The sequence below is a fragment of the Phascolarctos cinereus genome, unplaced genomic scaffold (genome assembly GCF_003287225.1).
Source record: "Phascolarctos cinereus isolate Bilbo 61053 unplaced genomic scaffold, phaCin_HiC Scaffold_2;HRSCAF=192, whole genome shotgun sequence".
Lineage (NCBI taxonomy): Eukaryota > Metazoa > Chordata > Mammalia > Diprotodontia > Phascolarctidae > Phascolarctos > Phascolarctos cinereus.
In genome coordinates, this window is record NW_027555625.1 from 188,827,798 (window position 1) to 188,843,585 (window position 15,788).

Genomic DNA, 15,788 nt, shown 5'->3' on the forward strand with positions numbered 1-15,788 from the left:
CTGAAATTCTGCCTCCGCGTCTTCTTATGTTACTTTGTAACCTGGCTCTTTCCACAGTTACCAACAATTTTAACTGTCAAAACTTATCCAGTGTTCAGAGGTCAAATCTGATGTGTTTTTTTCAGTCATCATTCTTATTTGGTCTTTCTGTAGCATTTTCTGTCTTGGACAAAGCTTGGCTGGATAGGCTCTCTTATCTGTTTTTATATGAAGTTACTCTTTGGGTTCTCGTCCTATCGCTTTCTCAGTCTCTCTTCTCCCCAGCTCACAATTCATATCTTGCTTCCTACCTGGATTATCTGAACTACTTTTTTATTCTTTCAATATATTTAATAGACAAAAGAATATATTCTATTTTAAAGTGAGCATAATCTTGTGATTAAAGGACCTATTTTAGCCCTCTTCACTGCCAGAATTCCCCTCAGATCTCATGGGGGGGGGTGGAGCAAGATGGCAGAGTGAAAGCACTGACTTACTTGAGCTCTCCCCCAAACCCCTCCAAATACTCACAAAAAATGGCTCTAAACAAATTCTGAAGCAGCAGAACCCACAAAAAGACAGAGTGAAACAAATTTCCAGCCCAACACAACCTGGATGATTGATCAGAAAGGTGTATTACGCCGGGCTGGGAGCACAGCGCAGCGCAGCATGGGAGCACATGCCACAGCAAACCTGGAGCATGCCTTAGAGGACTGAATCAAGGGCAGCTGTGGAGGTTTCCACACTCCTCAACCCACTAATACCAAAGACAACTTAGAAGGTCAGTGGGAAAAGTCTGTTTCTGTCGGTGCTGAGAAAGGAAGGCGGGGTTTCAGCTCCATTCCCCAAGAGTGTGGCCCTGGGGAGAGGGGAGCTTCCAGCCCACAGACTGAGGGAGAATCCAGTGGCTGATCAGAGAGGGATTGCAGGGATCTCTTTGCCAGTGCTGAGGCAGGAATCTCTTGCTTTACCTGTATGTGGATCTCGGTCACAGTTCTGGGCGGAGGTGCTGGGGTGAGGAGGAACACTGGCATGATGGAGCTTGTAGTGGCTGTGGAGAGAAACCCCTCCTCACAGTTACAGGACAGAAAGGAATACTTGGGGTCACAGGCCAGGAAAGGAGTAAACACCTCGCCCCTTATCATACCACCTTGGAAGAACTGAAAATTTACAGGTCCCTACAAGTATCTCTGAAAACAGCTATACAAACCCCTGAAGCTTGGGACAGTACACTCTCCACATTGGAAGCAGACTCTTACCTTAACAAAGAGTTTAAAACTCAAGTAATTGGCTGGGATCCTGAGCAAGCAGTGCAAAAAGAGTCAGACCATAGCATCTTACTTTGGTGAAAAAGAAGATCAAAATATACAACCAGAAGAAGACAACAAAATCAAAGCTCCTACATCCAAAGCCTCCAAAAAAATATGAATGAATCCCAGGCCTTGGAAGAACTCAAAAGGGATTTTTGAGAAGCAAGTAAGGGAAGTAGAGGAAAAACTGGGAAGAGAAATGAGAGTGATGCAAGAAAATCATGAAAAACAAGTCAACAGCTTGCTAAAGGAGACCCAAAAAAATACTGAAGAAAATAACACCTTAAAAAACAGCCTAACCCAAATGGCAAAAGAGGTCCAAAATGCCAATGAGGAGAAAAATGCCCTAAAAAGAAAAACTGGCCAAATGGAAAAGGAAGTCCAAAAGATTACTGAAGAAAATACTTCCTTAAAAATTAGAATAGAGCAGTTGGAAGACAGTGACTTTATGAGAAATCAAGACACTGTAAAACAAATCCAAAAGAATGAAAAATTAGAAAACAATGTGAAATATCTCATTGGAAAAACAACTGACCTGGAAAATAGATCCAGGAGAGAGAATTTAAAAATTATTGGACTATCTGAAAGCCATGATAAAAAAAAGAGCCTAGACATCATCTTTCAAGAAATTATCAAGAAAAACTGCCCTGATACATTAGAACCAGAGGGCAAAATAGAAATGGAAAGAATCCACCTATCTCCTCCTGAAAGAGATCCCCAAAGGAAAACTCCTAGGAATATTGTAGCCAAATTCCAGAGTTCCCAGGTCAAGGAGAAAATATTACAAGCTGCCAGAAGGAAACAATTCAAGTACTGTGGAAACACAATCAGGATAACACAAGATTTAGCAGCTTCTACATTAAAGGACCACAGGGCATGGAATATAATATTCCGGAGGGCAAAGGAGATAGGATTACAACCAAGAATCACCTACCCAGCAAAACTGAGTATAATCCTTCAGGGGAAAAAATGGTCATTCAGTGAAATAGAGGACTTTCAAGCATTCCTGATGAAAAGACCAGAGCTAAACAGAAAATTTGACTTTCAAATACAGGACTCAAGTGGAACATGAAGAGGTAAACAGGAAAGAGAAATCATAAGAGACTTATTAAGATTGAACTGTTTACATTCCTGCATGGAAAGATGATATTTGTAACTCATGAGAACTTTGTCAGTATTAGGGTAGTTGAAGGAAAAAAATTATATGTATGTATATATAGATAGATAGAGGGCACAGGGTGAGTTGAAGATTAAGGGGTCATATCTGGAGAATAAAATTAAGGGATGAGAGAGGATGATACTCAGAGAAGAAAGGCAGAGGTAGAATGGGGTAAATTATCTCACAAAAAAAAAACAGAAAAAAAAAGTCTCTCACAGTGGAGGGGAAACAGGGGAAGGTGAGAGGGAATGAGGGAATCTTATTCTCATAGGATTTGGCTTAAGGAGAGAATAACATACACATTCAATTGGGTATGGAAATCTGTCTTACCCTACAGTAAAATAGGGGAGAAGGGGACAAGAGAGCAGGGGGTGATAGAGAGGAGGGCAGATTGGGAAAGGGGTAATCAGAAGCAAATACTTCTGAGGAGGGACAGGGTCAAAAGAAAGAATAGAATAAATGGGGGGCAGGATAGGATTAAGGGAAATAGAGTTCGTTTTTCATAACATGTCTACTAAGGAAGTGTTTTGCATAACTGTACATGTACAACCTATATTGAATTGCTTGTCTTTTCAATGAGGGTGGGTGGGGAGGGAGGAAGGGAGAAAATTTGGAACTCAAAGTTTTAAAAACACATGTTTTAAAAAAAATGTTTTCACATGCAACTGGGAAATAAGAAATACAGGAAATGGGGTACAGAAGTCTATCCTGCTGTACAGGAAAATAGAAGGGGAAGGGGATAAGAGAAGGGAGGGGGGAGAGATAGAAGAGAAGGCAGACCAGGGGAAGGGGTATCCAGAATGCATGCCATCTTGGGGTGGGGGGAGGGGTGAGAAGTCTGGAACTCAAAAACTTGTGGAGGTGAATATTGAAAACTAAAAATAAATAAATTTATATTTTAAAAAAAGATCTCATTGGGATCATGTATGCATATACATGAATACATTTATGTGTATACAAAATCTTACATCCATACCTCACAGCTTACATGGTCACTGCCCTCATCTCATGACCTTCTGCCAGGACTATTGCAATAGGCTTCTAATTGGTCTACTTGATTCAAATCTTTCTCCTATCCAATTCTCCTCCATATACTTGGCAAAGTTAATTTCCTTACATACCAGTCAGAATATGTCACTTCTTTACTCACTGAAACCCATTGGCTCCCTATTGCTTCTAGATTGAAATATGAATTCCTCCATTTGACGTTTAAAACCTGACTTCAGCCTAGTTTTCTAACCTCTTCATGTGTTACTCTGCTTCCTGAAATCTCTGGCATACCCAAACTCTCCTTCTTGTTATAATTATGTTATTTAATATTATATTGTTATAATACTATGTTATTCTTGTTGTTCTTCTCACCCAGAATTCATTCTCTCTCTGCTTTCTATGTACTAGCACTGGCTGTCTTCCAGGCCTGGAATGCCCTGCTGTATATTCTTACCTTCATCTTGCAGCATTTCTTACTTTCTTCAAAACTCAGCTTGGGTACCACTTCATACTTAAAGTTGTTCTGCATACCTCCAAGCTACCTCCCTGTCTTTGTATAAATTATGTGTATTTTGTTTCATTCTTTATATACTTGTGTATGTGCAGGATATCACTCTCAGAATGATGTGAGCTCCTTGAGATCAGAGAAGGTTTTATTTATTTTTTTTAATTTGTATCCCCAGTACCTAGCAGTGTCTGTCACATGGTAGCAGATTGTAAAATCTTGGTGATTGATAGATTGACTTCTGTTTCTTCCTTGCTTTTTAAAAAAAATAATTTATTTTATTCCTCTTGGCTTCCTAAACATGCAGCTCTTTCATTTTATTTTATTTTTATTGTTTGTCCTTTATTCTAGCATCACATTAATTTCTGGATATTAAAAAAAATAGTTAAGCAAAACTATCTACTGTATGGACTGCTTCTCAAAGCATATGCAACATAACATGTCTGTAGCCCCCTGTATCTCCAATGAAAGGATGTATGAACATTCCTTCATCTCTTTTTGGGTGCTGACAGGTTAATATAATCATTGTCCATATTTCTTTCATTGTTCTTTTTATTTATATGGCTGTAATTAATGTGTATATTACTTTCCTGATTCTTTTTACTTCATTCTCTGTCAGTTTATACATGTTTTCCAAAAAATGGGATAGTAGATAGAGAATGGATGGACCTTTGATTTCACTGGAATCGGGAAACTCTCAGATTAAGTAATTCCCTTTATCCCATGTTTCACTTCATATGCCATAATGCTTATTACTTGAAATTTATTGTTTAGTGATTAATTTTATTTTTCAATAAATATCTTCAGAATTCAGTAATTATCAGCATTCTCATATTGGTATTATAATATACTACATTTATGGTTTTCTCAACTTTTCTTGGAAAATTAATGGTATAGCTCCTTCATCTAGCACCTGACTAGATTTCACATTTATCTGCAACATGATAAGCTTTTTCACTTTTGCAAGCTTACTAAGTCCTTATTGCAAGGAAGTCTATAAATACTAGATATCTAGTCACTTTGAACCATTAGAAAATTAAAATAAGCAGGTGTCTGTGATTACTCATTTGATCTCTTGGAGCCTGGACTCTCGTAGAGACCTCTGACATTTATCAGCTCTGTGACAGTAGGAAAACTGATTTAATTGCCCTGAACTTCAGTGTCTTCATCTATAGAATGAAGATAATAATACCTCTAGCATCTATCTCCCAAGTTTTTGTAAGATTCAAATAACATAATGTGTGTAAAATGTTTCCCAAAATTAAAGAGCTGCATAAATGTCAGTAGCTATTATTATTATTTTTAGAAACTTCTCATTTTATTCAATAGGATTCAGGTAGAAATAATCCTGCGACAAGTTATTATCCTACCATTATTCTTTCATATTAAGTGTTCATGGACTATAGTAGATAAAAATAATTGTCTTCAAAATTTGAATAAATGCTGTTTTGTGTAGGAACTGGACTTGCAATTAGGAAGTTCTAGGTTTGAGTCACTTAATCTTTCTCTTCTTTCACTTCTTTATTTGTAAAATGAAGAGGTCGAACTCACTGGACAATAAAGTCTCTACCAGCTCTGTCTATAACCCTATGAAAAACTCATTTTCTGTGGTTTCAGTGAAAATGCCTTCAGTAAAGCTCCAATAGCATAGAGAACAACTGGGATCATATACATGTAAAGGGGGTCCGGTGCAAGGCCAGAGCTCTTGGGATAATATCTATCCAATGGAGAAATTAAGGAGCTTACTTCTGAGAGAATCATGAGGGTATGTAAGGGAAGTTCCTTGGAGAAACTGTGGTGCCTGTGTAAAGAATTCTGAGCCATTGAGAGACTGTGAAGCATGCATAGAACTCCTTTAATTGATTCAGGTCTGCTATCTAATGAAAAGAATTTTGATTTGCTATGGAGGCATTGAAATAGACCTCGCAGCATCAGCCACCTTTTCTTTTTCCTCATTGTCTTTTGACTCCAATTGCTGATGTCTTCACTCATGACATCTTGTGAGAGTACATATCAACTCTGAAAGTTTCAAAAGGTTGAGAGATTAAACCATAGAAATCTGTGACTAAGAGTCTAGTCTGGGTTTTGTAGACAGTAAAGCAGCTATGCCCTGAGGAACAAGAAATAACCTATGAAAGTAATGTCTGGGACTCTAGTCCAGTGGTATCTGAGACATGGACTCATGAGACAGGTGTGTATTACCTGGACATGAACTTGGTAAGGTGAAGTGGATAGTAGCTGTGTTTCAAGCCTATACCCTCTGAGGTCCAAGTGGTACAAGGGAGAGTATGCCTCTTAAATGCTGGTGCAGGAAAGTTCGTATTTTTGTTCTTGCTATATCTTTGAGGTAAAAATACTTTTTGAAAAAATCAGTTGATAATAAGGGGTTGAATGGACCTGGGATGCAAGGAAAACAAGTTTATGGAGCCTCTATCCAATGGTAATAGAGAAAAAGCCATCTCAAACACTTCCTCAGAGTACCTGGTAGATAGAGCCTATGTGACACTGAGGGGATAGGGCCAAGGTTATATATTCTAACTTACTTTAATGGGTTCTGATATGATTTTCCTAATCTCCTCTACTAGTTCTCTATATTATTTAAAGCTTTTTGTTCCATATATCATGGTAATTATGAGCTTTTAGTACCTAAGTACAAAATCTAAGAACATTTTTTAAAGAACATTGTTCATAAGGATTTATGAATCTATGTTATGATCCAGGCAATTGTGCACAATCATTTGATGTGTTATAATAGTCTGGTTCCAATGCAACATGGTCCAGTTCTTCTGGATATTTTGAGGTCTTTATTTATGGTATAGTGATGTTGTTGTCTTTTAGTTCATGAAATGTAAGGAGTTTCTCATATGTAATTCTAGTATCACATATTGCTGTGTATTCAGTAGGTCAGTCAATAACAACAAACATTTTTAAAGTGTAAAAAATTTGCAGCTTGAAATATGTGATATATATATATACACACACACACACACACACATATATTCTGCCATTTTCTTTCATAATCTAACAGGTATTGTTGTTAGTATTAACAGTCATATTCTCATAATTTTATGAAAACAATTATTTGAATTATTATTACAAAGTTTTTTTTTATTGATTCCTCAGGTCTTATACAATAATAATGAATATGTATGGTTTGCCCTCCCTTTCTTACCTACTTGTTTTGAATTATTCATTTTATGTAACAAAGAAAAAAATGTTAATCAAAAATAACTGATGCAATGACAGTATCTGATAGTGTATGCATAATTCTGCCCCAGCATATCCACCTTTGTCCCTTTGATAAGATCTCAGTTGAGAGTATGGACATATATTATCTGTTCTTGAGAGCCAAGTACATTCACTATGTCATGAGTCTGCATAATTTTGTTTTTTTATTTACATTATTTTAATCACTTTGTAGATATTGTTTACTCTATATCCATTTTATAGTTCTTACATTTTCTCCCTATTAGCTTGTGAGTTTCTTGATAAAGCATGGACTATCTTTCACCTTTCTTTGTATCCCTATCACTTAGAATAGTGCCTACAACATTGTAGGTGATTATAAATGTTAATTAACTGACTGATTTATTCATGTTGCCCCCTTTTGTTTTGCAGAACCCACCTGTGAAATCATTGGTCTTGGTGTTTCTTACTGCAAAATGATAATCTGTTATATTTTTATGTCCCAAATTATTTAGCCATTTCCCTATCAACTGGCACCCACTTTGTTTCAAGTTCTTTGCTACCACAAACTGCTATTTTCTATTTTTAGGACATTACTTTTGTCTTAGATCTCCTTAATTCATTCTTAGAATATCTGTATAAAATATTAGGGGGCATTCTTTTATAGAAATTTAATAAATGTTCTTTTATTTTCTAATATGGTCTTTTATTTTTTTCTACTTCTGTCTTCTAGTAAATTCCATTAAGAATATTAAAAACTTTGATAAAGGGAAGAAGGATTTTCTTTTCTTTTAAACAAAGAAATATTCTCAATCAACCTAAGAGATTATAGCTGACCAGAGTTAGACTAGAACTAATAGGAAAATTATTTTATTACTTCTCTTAATCATATTTGAATTTCGTTATTCATCCAATTCGATCAGCATTGCCAGTATAAAAAACAGTAGATTTGTAATCAGTGGACATGGAAGTGAATACTATACTCTTCTACTTTCTAACCAAGATAGGATTTTTTTTAAACCACACTTTTCTTACTTAAAAGATGTAGAATAAGGATGGATTATTTCAACTATCAAAAGAAATAAGTATTTTGTAGATTGTAAAGCAACAATATAAGACATGGGATTTTAGGATTTAGGTAAAGAAAAATCTTCTAGATTTGCTAATAAGTAATTATGCTCCCACAAAGGTGAAATGACTTGACTTCCTCAAGGCAATGGAGTAAAACGGTAGAATTGTAGCCCAGATTCTTTATAAAGAATTCAGGGTACTTGCCACTGTATTAGAATGTTGGAAACCACCTCCTTATTCATATGAAATTATACAGGATCAATGTGTGACTAACTATGAAAAAACTTGGTTTTGTTTCAGTAAAATATCCTATTTAACAGGTAAAGATTCAATTTAAAAAATTGACAAACTTTGATTGGATAATCCTTAATTTATTGTAATGAAAATTTTATGAAGCATTGAAGTAATATTTACTCAGTTGTGAAAATTTAATTAGTTTCACAAACTTCTGATTGTTGTAAAACCTCATTATATTAAGACAAATCTCAAAACTTTAAAAACTTTAAAAAAAACATTTGTGAGCTATTAAATGTAGCAGTTGGTTACTTATGATCATTAATAAATGAAACTATTGGAAAATTGAGTAACAGTTTTATTACTTTAATGTATTTATGATAATGTATCATTAATGTTTTATATCTGGTTTTAAGGCTTAATGCATTTTCTTTAAGATTAGGATAAAAGCAATCATGTTATAATGGGTGCAAGAAGAATCAGCTGTAGCAGGTGGAGCTTCCTGAAGTTGAGGATAGCAGCAGCCTGGGAAGCCTGAGCCACATGTGGGGACCATCCCTAAGAAAGGGTTCATCATGTTAGATGATTTGAAGATATTCCTCTAACAAAAGTTTACCAAATGTTAAAGGATTTCATGCTATTATAGTCTCAGACAGGGGTGGAGTGTCTGTTATCAAAAGAAAAAAGGCAAACCACAAGAGAACAAACTTCTAGCAGAGATTTATATAAAAAGAAAGAAATTTCTTGGTATCAAAGATAACCCTCCAGAGCATGCGTAGAGAACTGGTTTCCTGTCTACTTTTGCACTTGAAACAGATCAGGGCAGAAAACTTGGACTTTCAAAAAGCAAAAGTATCATCTGCTAGTACAACACATACCATGTACTTCAATTCAATTGGTTACCATTGGTGGTGAGTTTCATAGCAAGAAGCAGTGCTAATACTGGACTGATTGTCAGCCTCAAAAAGAAACCTGCCCCACTGTTTGAAGAGTTGAGACAGGTCTTGGAAGGTTCATAACCTGACTGTGTCCTGACCCCGATCATGTTGTTGTGATCCCAGTGAGTCCAGTCTAGCAATCTTGACCTCATCAAGTAATATGACTTCAACACACTGAGAAAAGACAACTTCTCACAATTTAGACTCAGGAAGAAGGTTGTATTATTTCTAAATCACTGGGCTGTTATGTTGGGTTTTAGGATCAGTTCTTTTATAGTACAGTTTCTGGGGAGATTACTAAAATGATTCAGTACCTATCACAGCTGCCATGGAGTTTCACTTAGCCACCAATGAGGGATGTGATTCTTATCCAGTGGATCAGAATCAAAATGTTTTCATGATCCACATGACCCACCTAAAGCTTCTTTACTGTGTACAGTACACACAGGCTTGCAGTAGGTAGGTCCTGCTCTGCATATGCTATTGCTGTATTGTCAATAATAGAGAACTTATTTTTACATGTGCCATGTTCTATGTCTGCACTGAGCCAGAGGCAGATAGCTCTAATATCATTAATGAAACAATATGATCACTAACTATCCCTGATTATATCATTTTAAGGTAGAGACTTAAGGATATGTTACTAATGGGTGTTTGTCTTTAAGGTGTTATATGTCTAAAAAGAAATCTGTTGCTTTGGGTTCATTTTTACATTCAGCTATCAATAACCTATCAGTATTTTGATTTGTTTTTCTCTTTGCAGAAGTGTGAAAATTAATATCAAAGCTTTAGTTTGTGACATTTATATGAATACCATAATACAACAGTTCTTTTTTTTCCCTTTTCCTAAATAAGGAACTAAATGAAATTATATTTTGTAAAAGAAAAAAAAAGATTAGAATGAAAGAATCTCAGAGTTAGAAGGTTCTTTAGAGGCCACTAGGTTCAAAAGTTTTCTGAAATAGAAGCTTCTTCACAATATCCCTGGAAAGTGGATCTAGCCTTTTTTTTTTTGAAGACTTCTAGGAAAGGGGAGTTTACAATTTCTAACATATCCTACTTCAGCATAACTTTAATTTTTAGAAATATTTTCCATATTTAAAAGGATTTGTGATGTGGCTATCATTGGTGTGAGAATTCTTCTCTCTTCATACATGTCAACCACCTCCCTTTCTGGTCATATATCTCTTTGATTTTACAATTTAGCTTTTGGAAAATTAGGATTATCTGATGGTAGGTTTAGAGCTGTAAGGGCCTTGGAATTCATCTAGTCCAAATCCATCATTTTTCAGACTTCTATTAATTGATTTTAGTTCTGACCTCTGGGGCTAAGTGGAACAAATACACATATACACATAGGTGCCTGTGTGTGTATATATATTTTTCATCTTTTCATGAGTTCTTGATAAGAGCAATCATATCACAGCAAACATTCTTTAGGACAAATATTCTCAGTTCTTTTAATCAGTCTTCATGGGGTATTAATTCAAGGCCCTTCACCATTCTGATTATGTTATTCAACTTATCAGTGCCCTTCAAAATTATGCTGTACAGAACTGGAAACAATATTCCAGATGTAATGTGACCAAGGCAGAGCATAGTGGGACTATCACTTTCCTAATCCTGGATAGCATACATCTCTGAATGCAGCCTAACAGGGTTATTTTCCCCTCTTTCCCCCCTCCATATCAGAAAGTTTAATTATTGAATGTGTAGTCTATAAAAGTTCATCGTCACACAGACAGTGTGGTATAGTTTTTGTGTGTGTGTGTGTTGTGTGTTGTGTGTGTATGTATACATACATATATATATATATATATATATATATATATATATATTTATTTATTTAAAACCCAAAGGCAATACAATTTAACGTAAAAAAAATGTTCAGATTTAGAAAAACTAAGTGTGAGTCCCTAGCTCTAAAATTAACTAATTTTGTAAATTTGGGCAACTCATTTAATCTAGCTAAGCTAGTTTCCCCATCTGTCAACTAAAAGGTATACTATACACTTCACAGTGTTTTGAAGAAAGGGCTATGTAAAATAAATTAATTGTAAGCTATTACAATTACATGATAAAGTCAAGCATCATTTCTGCTACCAGGTATACTGGTAAATATTTAACAAATTGTAAATCAGAAAAATAAAGTATAACAAACTTTTAATTTGTTTAATCCACATTTTTCGCATCATTTTCTTGGGTTTAGATAATCAACAAAACAATAAATCATGTGTTTATTTCTAACATTTGCCAAATTCCAAAGTATAAATGCTAACACTGAAAATTTAATAATCTACTCTCAAGAGCTAGTCTGAGCCAGGTCCAGCAAACCTCTGATACACCATACATATTTCCTTTCTATAGATTTTTTTTGTATTGTATGCATTTTATTTCTTTTATTAATTTATTTTGATTTATCAACAATCACTTCCATATGCTTTTGAGTTGAAAATTTTTCTCCCCCTTCTTCCCTCCCACCCTCCCTAAGATGGCGCAAAATCTGATATAGGCTTTACATTTACATACCCATTAAACATATTTTCACATTAGTGAAGTTGTTCTATAGATTTTTTATTACTTTTAGTTTTCAACATTCACTTCCACAAGATCTTGAGTTCCGAATTTTCTCCCTGTGTCTCCCCTGCCCCCAAGACAATGTGCATTCTAAATACCCTTCCCCCTGATCTTCCCTCACTTCTATTATTCCCCCTTCTCTTATCCCTTCTCCTTTTATTCCCTCCCCTCTGTATTTTCCTGTAGGGCTGGATAGATTTCTGTACTCCCCTGTTTTTGTATCTTATTTCCTAGTTGCATGTAAAAATAATTTTTAACATTGTTTTCAAAAGTTTGGGTTCCAAATTCTCTCCCTTCCTCCCTGCCCACCCACTCTCATTGAGAAGGCAAGCAACTCAATACAGGTTATACATGTGTAATCATGCAAAATACTTCCATAATAGCCATGTTGTGAAAAACTAACTATATTTATCTTCATCCTATCCCACTCCCAATTTATTCTATTCTATCCTTTGACCCCTTCCCTCCTCAAAAGTGTTTGCTTCTGATTACCCCTCCCCTAATGTGCCCTCCCTCCTATCATCCTCACTCTCTTTTCACTTTCTCCCTATTTTCCTGTAGGGTAAGAAAGATTTCCATACCCAATTGAGTGCGTATGTTATTCCTTCCTCAGCCAAATCCAATGAGGGTAAGATTCATTCATTCCCTCTCACCTCTTCCCTCTTCCCCTCCACAGTAACAGCCTTTTCTTCCATCTTTTATGTAAGATAATTTACCCAATTCTACCTCTTCCTGTTTCCTTTTCCCTGTACTGTCATCTCTCACCCCTTAATTTTATTTTTAGATATCATCATTTCATATTCAATTCACCCTAGGCGCTCTGTGTACATATATGTCCTCCTACAACCCTAATACTGAGAAAGATCTCATGAGTTACAAATATCATCTTTCCATGCAGGAATGTAAACAGTTCAACTTTAATAAGTCCCTTATGATTCTCTTTCCTGTTCACCTTGTTATCCTTCTATTGAGTCTTGTTTTTGAAAGTCACATTTTCTATTCAACATCAAGAATGTGCAAAATCCTCTATTTCATTGAATATCCATTTTTTTCCCCTGAAGGATCATCAGTTTTGCTAGGCAGGTGATTCTTGTTTGTAATCCTAGTTCCTTTGCCCTCTGGAATATTATATTCCAAGCCCTTTGGTCCCTTAATGTAGAAGCTGCTAAATCTTCTGTTATCCTGATTGTGTTTCAATTTCTATTTTACCCTCTGGTTCTAGAATATCAGGGCAGTTTTCCTTGATAATTTCTTTTTTTTTTATCATAAGGCCAATTTATAATGTACCAACACGCTCCAAGAAATCTTTCTCCACTTTCATTTTTTCTTTACTGTTTCCTCTTCATGCTTCTCTTAAGTTTTGTATTTGGAAGTCAAATTTTCTATTCAACTCTGGCCTCTTCATCAAGAATGCTTGAAAGTATTCTATTTCACTGAATATCCATTTTTTCCCCTGAATGATTATACTCAGTTTTGCTGCGTAGGTGATTCTTGGTTGTAATCCTATCTTCTTTGACCTCCAAAATATCATATTCAGAGCCCTCTGGTACCTTAATGTAGAAATTGCTAAATCTTGTGTTATCCTGAATGTGTTTCCACAATACTTGAATTGTTTCTTTCTGGCTGCTCACAATATTTTCTCCTTGACTTGGGAACTCTGGAATTTGGCTACAATATTCATAGGAGTTTTCCTCTGGGGATCTGTTTTAGGAGGTGATCGGTGGATTCTTTACATTTCTATTTTACCCTCTGGTTCTAGAATATCGGGGCAGTTTTTCTTGATAATTTCTTGAAAGATGATGTATAGGCTCTTTCAGATACTCCAATAATTTTAAGTTATCTCTACTGGATCTATTTTCCAGGTCAGTTGTTTTTTCAATTAGATATGTCACATTTTCTTCTATTTTTCTCATTCTTTTGGTTTTGTAACACCTTGATTTCTCATAACATCATTAGCTTCCATTTACTCCATTCTAATTTTAAAGAAATTATTTTTTTTCAGTGAGCTTTTGGACCTCCTTTTCCATTTGGCCAATTCTGCTTCTTAAGGCATTCTTCTACTCATTGGCTTTTTGGACCTCTTTTGCCATTTGAGTTTGTCTACATTTTAAGGTGTTATTTTCTTCAGTATTTTTGGGTCCCCTTTAGCAAGCTGTTGACTTGTTTTTCATGATTTCCTTGCATCACTCTCATTTCTCTTTCCAGTTTTTCCTCTACTTCTCTTGTTTCTCAAAATCCTTTTTGAGCTCCTCCATGGCCTGGGACCAATTCGTATTTTTCTTGGAGGCTTTGGATATAGGAGCTTTGATTTCATTGACTTTTTCCAGTTGTATGTTTTGATCTTCTTTGTCACAGTAATATTCTATGGTCTGACTTTTTTTTTTTACTGTTTGCTCATGATCCCAGCCAATTACTGGGCTAGTAAGCTCTTTGTTAAGGTAGGAGTCTACTTCCAGTGTGGAGAATGTACTGTCCCAAGCTTCAGGGGTTTTGTGCAGCTAATTTCAGAGATATTGCTAGGGACGTATAAATTTTCAATTCTTTCAAGGTTTTATGATCAAAGGTGAGATATTTTCTCCTTTCCTAACCTGTACTCTGGTCTATGAGTGACCATAAGCGCTCTTTTTCTGCCTTGGAACTGTGAGGAGGATTCTCTCTTTACCTCCGCTACAAGCTCCACCCCACCAATGTTCCTCCTTGCTTGAGGACTTCTCTGAAAGCAGTTGCCACTCTGGGGGCCACACCAGGACTGTGCCCAGACCAAGCTCCTTTCTCACTGCTTTTTAACAGATCTTTCCTACTGACCTTCTAAGTTATCTTTGGCATTTGTGGGTTGAGAAATCTGGAAATCACCTCAGCTGCCTGGGATTCAGTCCTCTGAGGCCTGCTACAGGTTTGCTGAGGCCTAGTCTTTGTGTGCCCATGCTGAACCACTTTCCTCTCCCAGCCAGTGGTGTAACACACCTTTCCAATCAACTATCCAAGTTGTCTTGTGCTGGAAATGTGTTTCACTCTGTCTTTTTGTGAGTTCTGCTGCTTTAGAATTTGTTTAGAGACATTTTTTATAGGTATTTGTCAGGGCTTGGGGAAAAGCTTAAGCAAGTCACTACATTTACTCCACTAACTTGGCTCTGCCCCTCCCATATACATTTTTTTAAAGCACTCCTAGCACACCAGACCTTGCAGCCTCAGGGGTTTGGGGACCTTGGTCCCAGTTTCAGGACAGAAGAGAGCACTTGTGGCTGCTCATAGATCAGAGCACAGGCCAAGAGAGCAGTTAACACACTTTTACTTAGGTCATACCATGTTGGAAGAACTGAAAGCTTACAAACCCCCCAGAGCTATCTCTGAAAGCAGTGGCACACAAAACCTGAAGCTTGAAACAGTACCCCCTCCCCCCAGTAGCAATGACCAACCTTAATATAAAGGTAAAAGTCAAGAAACAGGCTGTGAAAAAAGAAAAAAAGCAAACAGCAACAACAACAACAACAACAACAACAACAAAAAGATTCTGATCAGAGAAGGTTACTATGATGATAGGGAGGAGCGAAACATAAACTCAGAAGATTAAAAAAAATTTAAAACCCCTACATCCAAAGCCCCCCCAAAATCAATTGGTCTCAGGTCTGAAAGAATTCCTAGAAGAGATCAAAAGAAATTCTGAACATCAAATAAGAGAGGTAGAGAAAAAGATAGGAAATTAAAGAAAGTGATGCAAAAAATTATGAAAAAAAGTCAACAGTTTGGTAAAGGAGGCACAAAAATACTAAAGAAAATAACACTGTAAAAAACAGAATAGGCCAAATGATAAAAGAGGCGCACAAATTCAATGAAGAATG

The 15,788-nt window shown here is 36.1% G+C and overlaps 1 protein-coding gene and 1 pseudogene across 1 annotated transcript in view; both read left to right on the forward strand.

The window, feature by feature from the left end:
- Positions 1-15,788, forward strand: part of SNTG2 (syntrophin gamma 2) — a 639,175-nt gene that overhangs the window by 125,468 nt on the left and 497,919 nt on the right. The gene's annotated exons all lie outside the window — the stretch shown is intronic.
- LOC110193862 (ragulator complex protein LAMTOR3-like) lies at positions 9,010-9,453 on the forward strand (annotated as a pseudogene).